At 38.5% G+C, this 14,307-nt stretch overlaps 1 protein-coding gene across 13 annotated transcripts in view; it reads right to left on the reverse strand.

Annotated features, from left to right (window-relative positions):
- The window catches only part of TRIM2 (tripartite motif containing 2), a 112,471-nt gene that overhangs the window by 77,701 nt on the left and 20,463 nt on the right, over positions 1 to 14,307 (reverse strand). For 5 of the 13 annotated variants that reach the window (XM_040555025.1, XM_040555022.1, XM_040555016.1 and 2 more), the window contains exons 1-2: positions 9,466 to 9,882; positions 659 to 788 (exon numbers count right to left, since the gene is read on the reverse strand). The exons of 1 other annotated variant lie outside the window; for it this stretch is intronic. The gene's annotated coding sequence lies outside the window, so the exon portion shown is untranslated. Of the gene's footprint in view, positions 1 to 658; positions 789 to 7,516; positions 7,535 to 9,465; positions 9,883 to 10,008; positions 10,197 to 10,686; positions 10,932 to 14,307 lie in introns of those variants that run through there. 7 more of the 13 variants (XM_040555038.1, XM_040555035.1, XM_040555027.1 and 4 more) reach the window with 6 other exon arrangements.

Raw genomic sequence — 14,307 nt, forward strand, 5'->3', positions numbered from 1 at the left:
AACCTATTCATCTTGAACTTAAACATAAATATCACACTCACTTGTTTGGCACAGTACCAAACCTCTGCAAACAAGAGCAAAGGATGCTCAGAGAAGGGGAGGTGTTTACCCATCAGAGGAAAAATGCTCAATTAGCAATGCAGTGACCTTGTTTCAAAGAGAGCACTTTAATACACGCCTTCCTTTCAAGCATATGAGAACTCCTGCTGATTTCACTCTCACATCAATGAGGTCAGCCATGGATTTAGCCAGGAACTAAAAGGAATTAACTCTCCTCACACACACACTGAATAACGGCCAGAGTGGTCTGCACCTCACAGTGCAGATGAAGCTCGTCCCCTTCATCCCTTCCCACTCCCAATAAAGATCAGCAGCTTACCTCTTCCTGAATGAGGCTACCCAGCTGTTTTATGTTGGCTGTCTACATATTGAATCTTGGTGAAGGGGATACCAAGAAAATGCTACGCCCAGTTTATTTCTGCATCCCCTTTTCTATCTAGCAAACCTAGAGAGAGAGCATGTTAGTTACTTAGCACATGGAAACACTTAAATAATTCAAACAGTTGAAACTGTAGAGGCACAAAAAAGGTCAGAATCATTCACTTGAATGAACAAATGCTTTTAAAGATAGTTTTAAAAGATGGTAGTGCGTACTTACAGAAGCCTGAAAGCAAGCAAACACAACAGTCTAAGTGTTCAGTATCCTCATATAACTGGGTCACATAAAAGGGAACTTTTGATGACTTCCAGGTGTTCTCAAGTCAGGCTCCTTGTGGTCACCCAGTTCCCTATAAAAACAGGGCCATGCTAGTCTGCAAGCAAACCTCTGTTATACAAGGTGTTCTGAACAGCAGGAGAGGGGAAGGGCTTAATATCAGAAGACATTACAAACTTCAGCCATGAAGAACTCAGTTACAACATAACAAGCAGCACATGGTTAAAGCTGTCATGTGATCAGGACCAAACTTGTCCCCATGCCTGGAGTTAAGTCATATCATTTTATAGCAGCCTAAGAAAAGTGAACTGGGGGTCAAAATACTCCCAGAGCTTTCTTCTGTCAATCACACATACAAGAACCAGGATAAAAATGTATAAGAGACAATGCTAGCAGACTGAGCATACTAAGATTTTTAAAGGCAATGTTAAAGGCAAGAATAACAAACAAGTCTATAGACGAATGAATAACTGCAGAGTGAAAGCAGCAATGCTATCACAAATTCCTAAATGGCTGATAAAATTCAAGCAAAACTACTGAACTAATGCACACCAGGAGAATGTAGCCCCATTTGGTACAGTCTCACTGTTTTGACAAGAAATAAATTCAAGGAATGATGAAATGCTCCAGAAATATATATTTTGTTAGAGATCTGCAAGCATTTAAAACATTCTCCATAAGAAAATGGTTGCATGAGCGCGTATTTCGACACAGCAACTGTAAGTTATGGAGGAAAATCCACATAAGAACATACTTATAACCAATATGAAATACAAAGAACATGCCTGAAAATTAAACATACTTAATTTTTTGTTCAGTGTGATTCTAAAATCAACTAGGTAGCTTTTTATTTGTCAACAATAGTGTCTAGATATGTCCAGGTAGATTGCTTGCTAATGTTACATTGGGGCAGGAACAAAGCGTTTGAAATACTAGCCAGCCAACTAAGAAAACTGGGGATATCGTGTATTCTATCTTAAGCAAATAAGTAAAGAAAAATGTACATGCAAAAGCAATTCCAATGCTATCTACATTAGTAAAGGCTTTCTGAAGATATGCAGAATGAGAAAAAAAATAAACTATCTATAACTTAGATCCAGCAGCACTATGATATTTTTTACAGTAATAGGAAATCAGTTCCACCTCAATTTTTTTTTTTTTTTTAACTGCCATTAAAATAGTATTTTTTTTTAAAGTGTTTCTTTCAGCATTTGGTCTTCTTAGTCCTCTTCTTGCTCTAAAAGTACTGAATATGTTGCCTCATTCCTTGAGCAAGAACTCCCTGATTTCTGTTAAAACAGTCACAGCTGCCTGACTACAGCCCAGTGCCCTACCAGGGCCTTTGTGTGGGCCTTGTCTATGGCATGGATTAAATTATAGCTTGCACACTGCAGTCTATTTGCATGCAAGGAACAAAATGTGTTATGAGGCAATACTGCACAGTACCCAGAGTTTGGATGAACAGCAGGCCTTGAGAATTTGTGTATTCACTTGTGCTTCTCTGCATGTTTGTCGAGATCAGCCATGTGGCATGTTTAAAAGAGGCTTCTTGCTTAGAACTGATTGTTTGCTCTTGGTTGCTTTCTGACTCAAGCTGAAAGAGATCTCGCAGAAAGAGGCATTGATAATTGCTAACATTAAGCAATTGTTTGAATTAATGGACTTACTTTAAAGCTATATTTCTTGGCCATTTTAAAGACAGGTTAAAGACATCAAAAAAGCACAAGTCGGCCACAAAAAAACTGGAGACTGTTAACATGTAAACATAAAAATAATAAAAAAAAATCAGGTAGGCATTTTGTTCCAAAAAAGAAAGACAAACATCAAATGTTTTGTGAAGTCCTCTAGAGACGTCAGCACTGAAGTAAAATTTACATAAAAGGTTGCACCAGAGATAGCCTTATATATAAGCCTTGCAACCAAGGAAGATACGAAACAAGACACACTGAACCCAGTTACACAGAAGAGGGCAGATTACATTTGCAAGACTCTGAAGGAAACTCTTTGGTATGAGAAGTATTCCCATGGGGGGCTCTCTCAGAAGGTAGTAACTTTACATATTGCTGTACACAGATTTCCCAGCATGAAATAGTTGTTTGTTTTTTTTGTTTGTTTGTTTTTCTTGCATGTTGTACTAACACTATTTCCTTACTGTCAGGTCTGTTCCTTCCCCATTTAGAGCTATGTTAGGCAGCTCAGGACCTCACTCGCGGTGGAAAAAGATGTGAGCTGCTGGCTGTCTCCTCTGCAGGTGAGCAGTATTCAAAGGTCTTGGTCCAGAGGGAATCTGTGCAGTGAATGAAGTCAAATGAATGGAAAAAAGACTCCTCTGTCACTGTATTTCTCTGAGTTGGCTGTTAGTGGGATCATACGTTTTCTATAGCAAATAAAATGGCCAACAATTGTTAGCAGCAACAATTAAGCCATTCATTATGCCTTTCGGAAAATGATGGATGGAGTTTCTTGTACCAACCACATCCCAGCTGCACTCTTTATCAATTCCTCCTTCATAAAAAGTTGTGCTATTTGAGCATCTGCTCTGAATCAGTAGATAAACAAACTACTATGGACTTCTTTGTACACGCATCCATTCACAGACAGTCCTGTAAAGAGATGACACCCCACTGACCTAGAGAATTACAGTGCAACAGACACCCCTGCAACAACTTTTAATCTCCACACCTGATTGAAGCAATCAGTTGAAGAGCTCTCTCGAGTTCTCCTTAGTAATAGCAAATACCTTTATTTGGATAGCTCACCACAAGCACAGCTGACAACACAGTGATGTTGTGCCACTTCTTGCTCTGGCCATACTCAAACTTTCCTCAGCAACAGATAGAGGGGAAGTATATTTAAAGGAAAAGGCTTTTCAGAAGATAGGGTCAGATTAGTAGGGGGTCTCTGCTGCTGAAAGATCTAAACAACCTTTTCCCAGTTCCATAAATCAGGGTTGCTTAACACCCACTCCAATTTCTCCAAGGGCTAGCTAGCTGAGGATCAAGGAGCGTCAGAGAGCTTTCTTCTTTTAGCCCCCCACAGGACGTACAATCAGCTGAGGTCCCCTATGCGTCTGACTGCCCTCATATCTTCAAAGCAAGCAATGAAAAAAAACTTTTGTGCTTTCTTCAGAAAACTTAAGGACAGACCTGTTGTTTAAAAAACATTACCTGAAAACAATGATGTGACCTTTCGTTGCCCCAAGAGGGTAAACTGATAATTCCCAAAATGTAAGAATAACAGTGTTTTCCATTGTGGTCCTCCCTTGCCTACACTGTCTGACATGGAACAAAAAATTAACATTTCTGGAAAAAAGGAATTAGCTGCAATTACTTCAGTGCATGAAGAACCAAGGTCAGAATCAAAGCCAGCCATCACGAGTATCCTAGTAATTACCATGAGAATAATGACTTTTCTCATCAATAATTATTGATTTCTAGGTCTTTGTTGTCCATACTATGGTGTTTATTATTAGCACCATACAAAGCCATCCATGTTATAAGCCCCGCTGTTAACTCTCAGCATGCTCTTAAAAACAAAATAAGCTGAACAAGTTCATTGTTTTGCATCTTAAATTGCACAGCCATCATTTTGTAAATAAAAGGGTACTTTGGCCATCCTACTGGGTGGAACAGTATGATGGTTGGAAGCCCCTTCAGGGTAAAATTTTGCCATGAGAATATTCAGTATTGAGTTACATTTACCTGTAGGATGGCTACATCTTGGCTCAAGGTTAATATGCGTATTGCCCTAGGAACTTCAGCATATTAAAATAATTTGGGTGTTAGATGATTTAATTCTTTAATCAGTTTTCAGACTCATTGGTTCGCTTTTACATAGGACTTACCTAATGCCTAAGCATAAACTAATGGCTAATTTAAAATCCGTTTGAGGGCTACACATACTATAAGAAAGTTGTAACAGCCTATGGATTCAGATATGTCAGCAGGAAAGAACTCAACGTCAAGGGAGTCAATACCAACCTCCTCTTTCAAAAAGAAAACAAAACCTAGCCCTGGTACGCAGGAGGAATTATTTTTCTACACTCCGCTGAGGCAGAACCAGAGCTATATTTTAATGAACTTACTTCCATCCAGCAAAGAATGGAAGCAGGTTTGTAACAATGCAGAGAAAGCTCACTTTTAGTCTATAGACCCTCTCAGTTCTTAAGAAAGGCCCCTTGATTGAATTCCCACTGAATGAGTAAAAAAACACCTCAGACCAGTGAGGTATTTAACTTTTTGGAATGTCTTTGTAAAGGCAACTAAAAAGAACTGAAGCCTTCAAAAATTAAGACTAATCATCTTTCTAAATGACAAACAAGCTGCAGTGATGTGGTTATTTCTCATCTACCATCTTTAAAATCAGGTCATTACTTTTAGTAATGCTTTGAAATATGTGAATGATAGGACAGGATTTCAGAAACTTCTTAACAGTAATCCATATCACTCCTGGGGATAAATTATTTTGCCTTTGACATTCTAGCTTATCCATTTGGGAATCATAGTATTGTCTCAAAAAAAAAAAAAAAAGGCACCTGTCCTAATACTCCTGAACTAATGAGTTCTGCAAAATCCTTTTAAAGTACTAGCAAACCAGACTGATAAGATACTACTTCATCCATTCAGATCAAACTAGATAATTGCATGCTTGCAAATAATCTTTCAGAATTGTTTTATTCATTGTTCCCTGCATTCAAGGTAAAAAAAAAAAAAAAAATTTGATGAGTACAATAACCTTTCATGTTCAGCAGCTTCCATTCATTTAGATTCCTGCAACTGCTTTATGGAAGGGACAACAGTACCACTGTCAGAATATATTTAAATTTTGGCCCATACTAATGCCCACTGTTAGCTTTGTGTACGTTTATGATAACATAGTTATATAACATCGTAATATAGTTATACAAGTTGCAGTGTCAATACAGAAGAAGATATTATTGCAAAGTATAGTTTCAACCTGAAATAAATTAAAAAAAAAAATCAAATTCAAGGTACTGAAGTTTTCCAACTACAGTTTGACCCTCCGGGATTCTTTAGAATTTTTAGTTCTGCATATACAACTAGGTTCATGCTCTCATACTAAAAATGGCAACTAGAAATCATATGCACAATATAAATGTCCAGAAAGAATAATTACACAATTTTGCTCAGTTATGTCAGTTACATTGCTCAGTTAAGCTGTAGCTTGCATTCATGTGCTACAGACTTGCTTCATGAAGGATGATCTGAAGATTGTACAAACTGAATAAATGAAATACCTTCTCAGTGGAATAGCATATTATAATATGGGTATTTCTGACTTATTTCAGACGGCAGATTCAGTTCTAGTTTATGGGTATAAAAAATACTGCCTACCTTACACCATACCCTTCAAACAAACATAGCAGAAAAGGTGATGTTAACAGATGTGTGACTTATCCTGGAATCTACTTGTAAAATGGGCGAGGAGCAGAAAGACGGGAAAAATTGGCTTTATAGAAAACACAGATATTATGAACCCCACTGTTCACAGTACATGATCCATGATGAGTCAATTACCATCTGACGGCCAAGTGTCATGTTGCTGCTGTTTCATTCCAATAATTAACATTGAAATTTAGATCCTGTAAGTAACTGCAGGTAAACATGCTTCATTAAACTTAATAATGAATATTATTGCCCTAGTAATTAAGGTTATCGTCAACATTATTAACTTAGTAATTACTAAAGTCAATAATAAAATAGTGTCTTAATGATTTTAAGGGGAATCTTCATCATTGGTCTACAACTACCTGAAATTGTAGTCATGCTTTGGTCAGTGGAGTTAATTTCGATTAATAACTTCATTAACTTCATAGCTAAACTCTAACAGCCTAAGGGAGATATTCCATGTGAATCAGTATGACAGCTTTGAAATAAGGTCACAGCAAGTATACATTTTCTTATTTTAATTACATGCAATTTTAAGTCATATCTAGGCAAAACTGTGGCATCCTCACGACCAATTCAGTTTCAACATATTACTGACATCTGTATTCTGACTTCAGATAAAAAGACAAACATGAAAACTGGTTGTATGATAAGATTTGACATCTGGATCACATATAGTTAAAATATTTGCTTCTTCTTTCCCTCATGGCTAAGCTTTTGCTTTATTTTTACAATAGCTTGTAAGTAATCTAGGTCCAAGGATTACCTTCTGTTTCTATACAGTATCTAGCTCAGTAATATTCCAAAAAGAGTGTTCCTTGATGATACAGAAATAACAGAGTAATAATCTAATATGCAGAATAAAGTGAAAATGCCATTGCTGTGATCAGAATTTCATATCAGGTGTAATGACTGATAACGTTTAACGAATTGATATGACACTGGATGGGTTTTTAGGAAACAAACAAGCCCTGTATAATTGGATTAAAAACAAATTATAACTGAATGAACATACCTAATTACTTTCCTCAACTTTGTCTTCACACAAAGTCCACAGAAAAACAACGGCATCTTTTTTTAATTTATCCTTCGACATTATCATGGATGACTAAATAGACTGTAACTACATGTGACTTGCTGTTTGAAAATCAAAATCCAAAATTCATCATAGGTAGCTTTGTTGTGATTGGTTACATTAACCAGTATATCAATTTCCTTTTTATTCCTCAACTAGATAAGCATAATGCTCTCCTTCCAGACAGATTTCTAAGTCTTGGTAAATCACAAATCATGAAAGTGCTTGTGGAAAAGCAGATAGAAATTAGAAGACAGGTGGGAGGGAGAAACGGAAAGAAGGGAGGAAATACATTTAAGGAAATTTGTCCTTACCTACCTCATGTGCTTCATAATTCTTCGTGAAGGGAATTAGGAAACAGGAGTGATCATAATAATGACTGGAAAGAAAAACTCTGGTCATTGACTGCTTTGCAGGGGTTACCTGTGTTGGCAGTGCACCCTGTGTTTTGCATAGGGAACGCTGAAAATTCTCTTCAACTGTGGCCAGTTGCAAACTGGCCAGACAAGACTGGCCTGATACAGTCACTGGATTAACCTTTCTTATTCTCCAAGTGAGGTCAACCAAAAGGTGAACAGGATAGTTGGTTAGTTTCCAACCACACATACTGCTTTCCTACAGGCCACGGTAAAGGATTGGGTAGTTTCGCACCTCCCACACCTCCCTGAAATACGCAGGGGGGATGACACACCTACAATGCTGGCAATCAGCATCACTGATCTGGTTCTGTGCTGTTTACCAGGGGTAAAGGTATCTCCAAGAGGCTGACACACCAGAAAGCATGGGAATGGTCAGACTTCATTGCTTTCAAAGAAAGCTACAAAGCATCAGTGTACATAATTACAAATGAGGTTTCAGCTCAGGGCTGCAGCGCCAAGAACTGCAGGGGATTGTTTAACATTCAGTGAGCATATGTCTAAAAGTCAATGCACACACTTTCAGAATTTCAGCATCCAGCTGCATGCACATCAATGAACATTGCTTAGGCTTCATCAAGATCAATTTACATCGTGGATGAGATCTGGGAGAAAAACGGGTATGTGATTCAAAGTGCAAAAAGGCTGCTTTTCTGGTATCTGTCAGGAAGATGCCAGAGCAGATTTTAAATAAAACACCTGAGATTTTTCATCCATGTCTCAAATCTGAAATGATTCAGGACACACATGAATTATTTCTCTACATTTTTATAGACTTAGGCAGGGGCTTTCCATATTTAATCCAGGCAAGCAGTGGATTAACTGCCTTCAGCCGAAAGCCTGCCAGCTGACACCCCTTCCCTGCACACACGGCATTTGATGTCTGCCATTTTAACATTTTGACATTTTTGTGAGAGACATTGTCCTAAAAGGTCACCACTTGTCTCAGCAGTTGGCTTGCTGCCACTCAAGCTTGGGAAGATTAGCTCCACGGCTGTCACCAAAAATGACCGTTTTCAAAGCTGTTTCTGGGAAGCTATTAATTTCTAACTGTGTATGGGGAGGGTGGGAGTAGGGTATGCATTGAGGACAAGAGGAAGAGAAGCTCCAAAATCACCTTTCAGTTCCTACAACGAAGACAGGCATTTCTATGTATACATCTGTAAGATGAAGCTGAAATACTGCAAAAACAGCTTCTAAACAACAAATGGACCAAGCATATAATCTGTGTTATAACAGCATCATAGAGACAGTAATACTATGAATATGTTTAGTTCTCTCCTTGCACCAAGCAATACAACATACTCTCTCCCTAGTCACTTAATGACAGTCACCTGTTAACTGTTATCATGACTTTTTCACAAGGTTCATAAAAAGCTTACAATATCAAAGCAGTCCCTAAGACGCAACAAGTCCTGTAAATAAAGCAAGAAACATGACATGGCATCTCAGACAAACTGGCTATAGCCTGCATTTCTCATGCAATTATCTGACATTTATACTTGTCACTGATTGCTGGCTGTTTCCAATAAGCAGATTTTGTTCACAGCATAATATGAATTCACTAGCCATAAACTCAATAGGACAATGGTAGGACAAAGAAGCTTTGAACTAGAAAGGAAGCTAAAAAACAGGATGCTGTTTCTTCAGTGCTAAAAGATCAAAAAACACTCAACAAATACCAGTTCTCTTCTTTACAGTATTACCGTGACACCAAAAAACCTGCAACTCCTCTACTTCCCAACAACCTTTCCCAACCACCTTACCATCCTGCCTTCATGCAACATAGCAGATAAAGATCCTCTTCACGTACAAATAGAATGAGATTGGTGAAAAACATGCATCGCTCACCGTGCTACGTTCATTGTTCTTATCAGGCCAGATGCAGACTTACTGGTGCCCCTTATGATGACTATTTGCGCTTCCGATAATAAGGTACTGCTGAGTTTCTTAATGAGAAGTCCAGTTCTGCATTTTTGGATTTTCAAAGAAAAGATTCGAGGTGAAAAATACCACGGCAGATTTCTCTCCTACGTGTTCACAAGCAGCCTATTAATACTGAAGTATCATTCCCACTGCATATCTAATATTATCTAACAGAAAACCATCTATCTAGAAGCACCCCCTGCATTTGCTTGGGTTCTTCCCTCGGAGACAAAGCAGCAAGCAGATATCCCCAAAATCAACAAACAACTGCAAACTATTTGTTCCGGAAAGCTTTCATGCATCCCATTCCCTCAGTAGCTCTTCCACTGAAAGCTGAAACAATACTGCATAGAAGCATTCCCTGTCAGGATGTTTTCAGCTTTCATCTCTCTGCTTTTTCAAGCAGAACACCAAGGTAGAAACCCTAATTAGCAATCTGAAAGCAGCACACAGGCAAGGAATACTTACATTTGCAACTGTATTTGCAATATTTGCACACTGATCCAACGACTGGCGATTACAAAGAGGAGAAGGAGCTTTTTATGCTGACTTTCAAGCCTCGTAGCAGTGAAAAGAAAGCAGTTATCTGAAAGCTACTCATTTTCTATATGCTGTGCTCTACTTGCTTCCCATGTGCATACAACACAGCTGCCAGATTTAATAACCATGTCAGCCTGCTTTCCCCATAAAGCAGCAGAGACATGACAGGATGAAGATGAAGTAGCCAGCGTGTTAATCTGTAGCTATGGCTGCACTAAGCCTTGAATGAATGTCATGGTTTTATTTCCCTTGAAGAAAAAAAATAAAACAGATCAACACTATTTGTGAAGAAATGTGCCAAAGGATTTCAGAACTGCGAATCCATACTTGCTTTCAGTGACATTAAAGTATATTAAAAAAAATGGCTCCTTTTTTCCTCAGTTAACAAATCCTAGGAACTGATGTTGCAAAAAGGAATTAACTCCTGATCTTTCATCACATATTTTTCCTATCATCAGATGCTGGTACCCAAAAACAACAAAACCATTAACTGACAAATTAGTCGAGATAGCTGACTCCTCTCCAGAAGGAATTATTTCCAAATCTGCCTTTGCTGACTTCTTTCAGAAAAACGGAATTAATAAAAGGGGGAAAGTTCTCATTTACCATTTAAATCCTCCCATGCACTGTGGTTCCCAGAGCACTGGACTCTTATCAGATGTGGTCAGTTCGCTGCCAAGGTGGAGCATTTCCGGACCTCCATCTGCAAAACCAGTTCCAGGTGAGGGAGGGATGGGCAGAGTTTACATGCCAAGAGAAGGTGCCAGACATACAGGCAAAAACTACAGACTAAAAATAAACCCAGAAATGAATTTGCAGCAATGTGGGGATGCTGCAGAGATCGTATGACAGCTGTGTGCGTCTCTTTCTCTCTCATTTATATTCCCTCCACTTCCCTTGGAGGCACCTGTCTCAGCAGGGAGTGGTTTCTGTGGAAACTACGGACAGTCGGTTTTCCCCTCAGAGAAACTGTTCCTATGGCAACCTTATATAATGCATATGGCCTAGATTCTTTTTAATAACAAGGTAACACTGAAATTCTCATTATAAAATTAGTGCTGATTAGTTTTGGGGGCAAGAAATATAGTTATCTAAAAAGTGTATCAGAAATACGAAATATACAAATGATATTACAAATTAAATGAGAATGTAGTGGGCACTGTCACAGCACCACTCACAAAGACAAAATAATTTCTAAATTCCAGTAAACGAGGTCTATTATTGTGCATTTGTGGGAAGCAAGGAGAAAGGGAGGCATTTAGTTGACATTATGGCTCAATGTAGCAATCAATACTGCACATTAAAGCATAGAGTTGTTGTTTTTTTTTTCTGTTTATTTATTCTTCCAGCAACAGGAATCTCACTACATCTACTACATTCAGAACTGAAATATCAGCTTCAAAGTCGCTCATTAGACATTATGAGACCATGCTACATTAAAACTCAAGGAAGTGCCTGGAAGGAGCTGTACGAGTCAGTGAGGCATAGTGTGCAATGAAGCAGAAAGAGAGAAGGCAAATTGCTGTTTACATGGCTTTCCTCTCAGCTGGGAGGAGACAAACCTGTCCACAGCCATTGCAGGGAGGGCAGATTATCCGATCGTATTTGGGAGATGGGAAGATGAGGGCCCTGGTAATGGGGCTGTGCAGGCTTCTAATTCAGTGGCTGAAGACTTGCCTGGGTTGGGAATGACATGAAACAGTGGTCATGTAACAGATGTTTAGTGACCCCTGTGAAGCAGGTTGGTGATGTCTCCCCTCCAGCCACACCTGCAGATAGCCCTTTTAGTGTTAAGAAAAAACAAAAGTCATATGATTAGGAAGTCAGAGCTATACATTTACACAAAATGAGAGATCTCAGTTTGAAGAATCTTGTTGGGGAAACACGAGCAAAAGCCTATCTTTGAGGTATCAGGGTTGTGACTCAGTGGATCATAATCTCTCCTTACCTGTCAATCTAGCAACTTCTATTAGCATAAAATGCACTAATATACATGGGGACTGATTTTTCTCCTCTATGCCTACTCAGAAGATGAACAAGAGAGAGCACACAGCCTACAGAGTATTTCCCCAAAATTTAAGTAAGGTCCTCCTGCACTGCACTGTACAAAGGGAGACAAGACGTCCCGGATAGGATAAGTCAGGAAGGAAGCATTGATTCAAACCCCACAGCTTTGTCTTGTGTAGTTGAGACAACCCATGCTGCCTGAAGACAAGGTGTTGATTGGGATGTTGCTTCTCCAAGCAGGTGTTCAAGAACCAAGAGCAAGATTTCACTAAAAAACAGCTGGTGACACAAGCAACTAGGACATGCGTAAGGCAAACGCATGCAAAGGGATTTCCCTGACTGGGAAAAGTTTGACTTTTAAACTAAAGAAGAAAACTGCTCCATGAATTGCATTGAATACCCAAACTGACTTACACAATATACACCTACTTTGACAATCATACTGACAGATAGGCTGGTGGTTTTTTTTTCTTCTTCCAAAACTCAAGCGTTCTATGAAGATGTGAAAGTAAACATTATTTCTCTTTTACGGAGAAAAACAAAGGAAGTTTGATGCATGGTGTAAATTTCAAATGGATTTGACAAAGTTCACAACCACCAGGACATTCTCTGCACCTTATGTGACTGTGATATTGGATAAATCATAGAAGTTTCATACGCAGTCAAATATTACACAGGAGTCAGGCCTCTCTGACGTTTGATCTTTGAACCTCTGATCTCATGTTCTATCCACAGGACACAACAACCAGTGTATTACAAACAACCTTTTGTCTTGCAAAACTAAAAAAAAAAAGGAAATTAGAAAATATTTTCATCACCCTTCCAAATTAATCCTATATACAAAATCACATAATAATTAGACAATGTCTAATGAAACACATATTTAATGCCCTAGGAAAGAAAATATACTCAAAATAAAAGCAATAAAATTGAAAATACTCTGTGAGCAAATTAGAAAGAGCTAAACTGTCACTTAAATTCATGTCATTCTGACATTTTGCTGTGTAAAACCTTGAACTTCTAAGAATACGTTGCACAAAGACAGCTAGAGGGGCAAATTGAGAAATTAGTATTATAACCAAAGAGGGTAAAGAAATGAAGAAAAAAAGCAAACATCTGACATAGAATGAGAAAACTCAACTAATTCTCGTAGCTGTACCAATTCTCCCATCACAGAATAATAACCAATTGTTATTATTGGTTACGTGGCTTCTAGACCAAGTTAAATAATAACTGGTCAGCTCAGCACAGAGGCAGCATGAACTTGGATCCATCACCATTTACCTATGCAAATAAACAATTCATAGACACCTGCTGCTTCCTCATGCATAGGATGGGGTATTTGGGCATCAAGCTCAGAAATAGGCATCTCACTACTACCAGTGTACTCCCAGTAAGTTAACCTAAGTATGAACGTTGCAGCACTTCTATTTCTTTCTCTAAATTCTTTCTTTAGCTACCTGGGGATCTCAAACTGCATAGATTTCTGATCACACTAAGTGACCTGGCTGAGATACTGCTGAGAAGGCAGTTAGACTAACAAAAGAAAGATTTACATTCACAGAAGGACACAGGCACGCAGAGATGCAGCTGTAACTTGTGAACTTGCTGTTAGTTTCCTTCCAGCACAGAGTTAGCTCACTCCGGGACTACAAACTTCTCTTGACAGCTCTGGATCTGCAATAATTGTCTCTTTGCAAAGAGACTCAGAAAACATGTAATTGAGCTGTTACAACACGGACACTGTTTGGCACATGTCACTGAACATGATAGCAATCCTACAGCCTAACACACAGCTGAGAAATGCAGACTTTCAGTGGTCATCTAAAATGGTATCTACCCATTCCAGCAGTATTTATTATGTTTCCAACATCTTTTCCCATCTCATTACATCAAGCTTACGAAAACCTATATTAGTAACACAATATTACATATGGCCTTCCTCAAAGGTAGAGAGAAGTGTCAATAGAAACCTTTGTACAATATTACATTACTTATTCCAAAGAAATTTTTAGTCCACACATCACCTTAATTAGCTCCATGCTAGACTTTTAAATAGACAAACTACTTAAACAGTCAATACCCTGGAATTATATCAGGTTTGTATTGCTTTTGATACAGCAGTCTCTTTCCTCCTATGGAAATCATCTCCTGTATTACAGAGAAAAGGTCCTTCTTTCTATCTACTTGGATTGGCATGATTTGGATGGGGGGGAAAAA

Source organism: Cygnus olor, chromosome 4, assembly GCF_009769625.2.
Source record: "Cygnus olor isolate bCygOlo1 chromosome 4, bCygOlo1.pri.v2, whole genome shotgun sequence".
NCBI lineage: Eukaryota > Metazoa > Chordata > Aves > Anseriformes > Anatidae > Cygnus > Cygnus olor.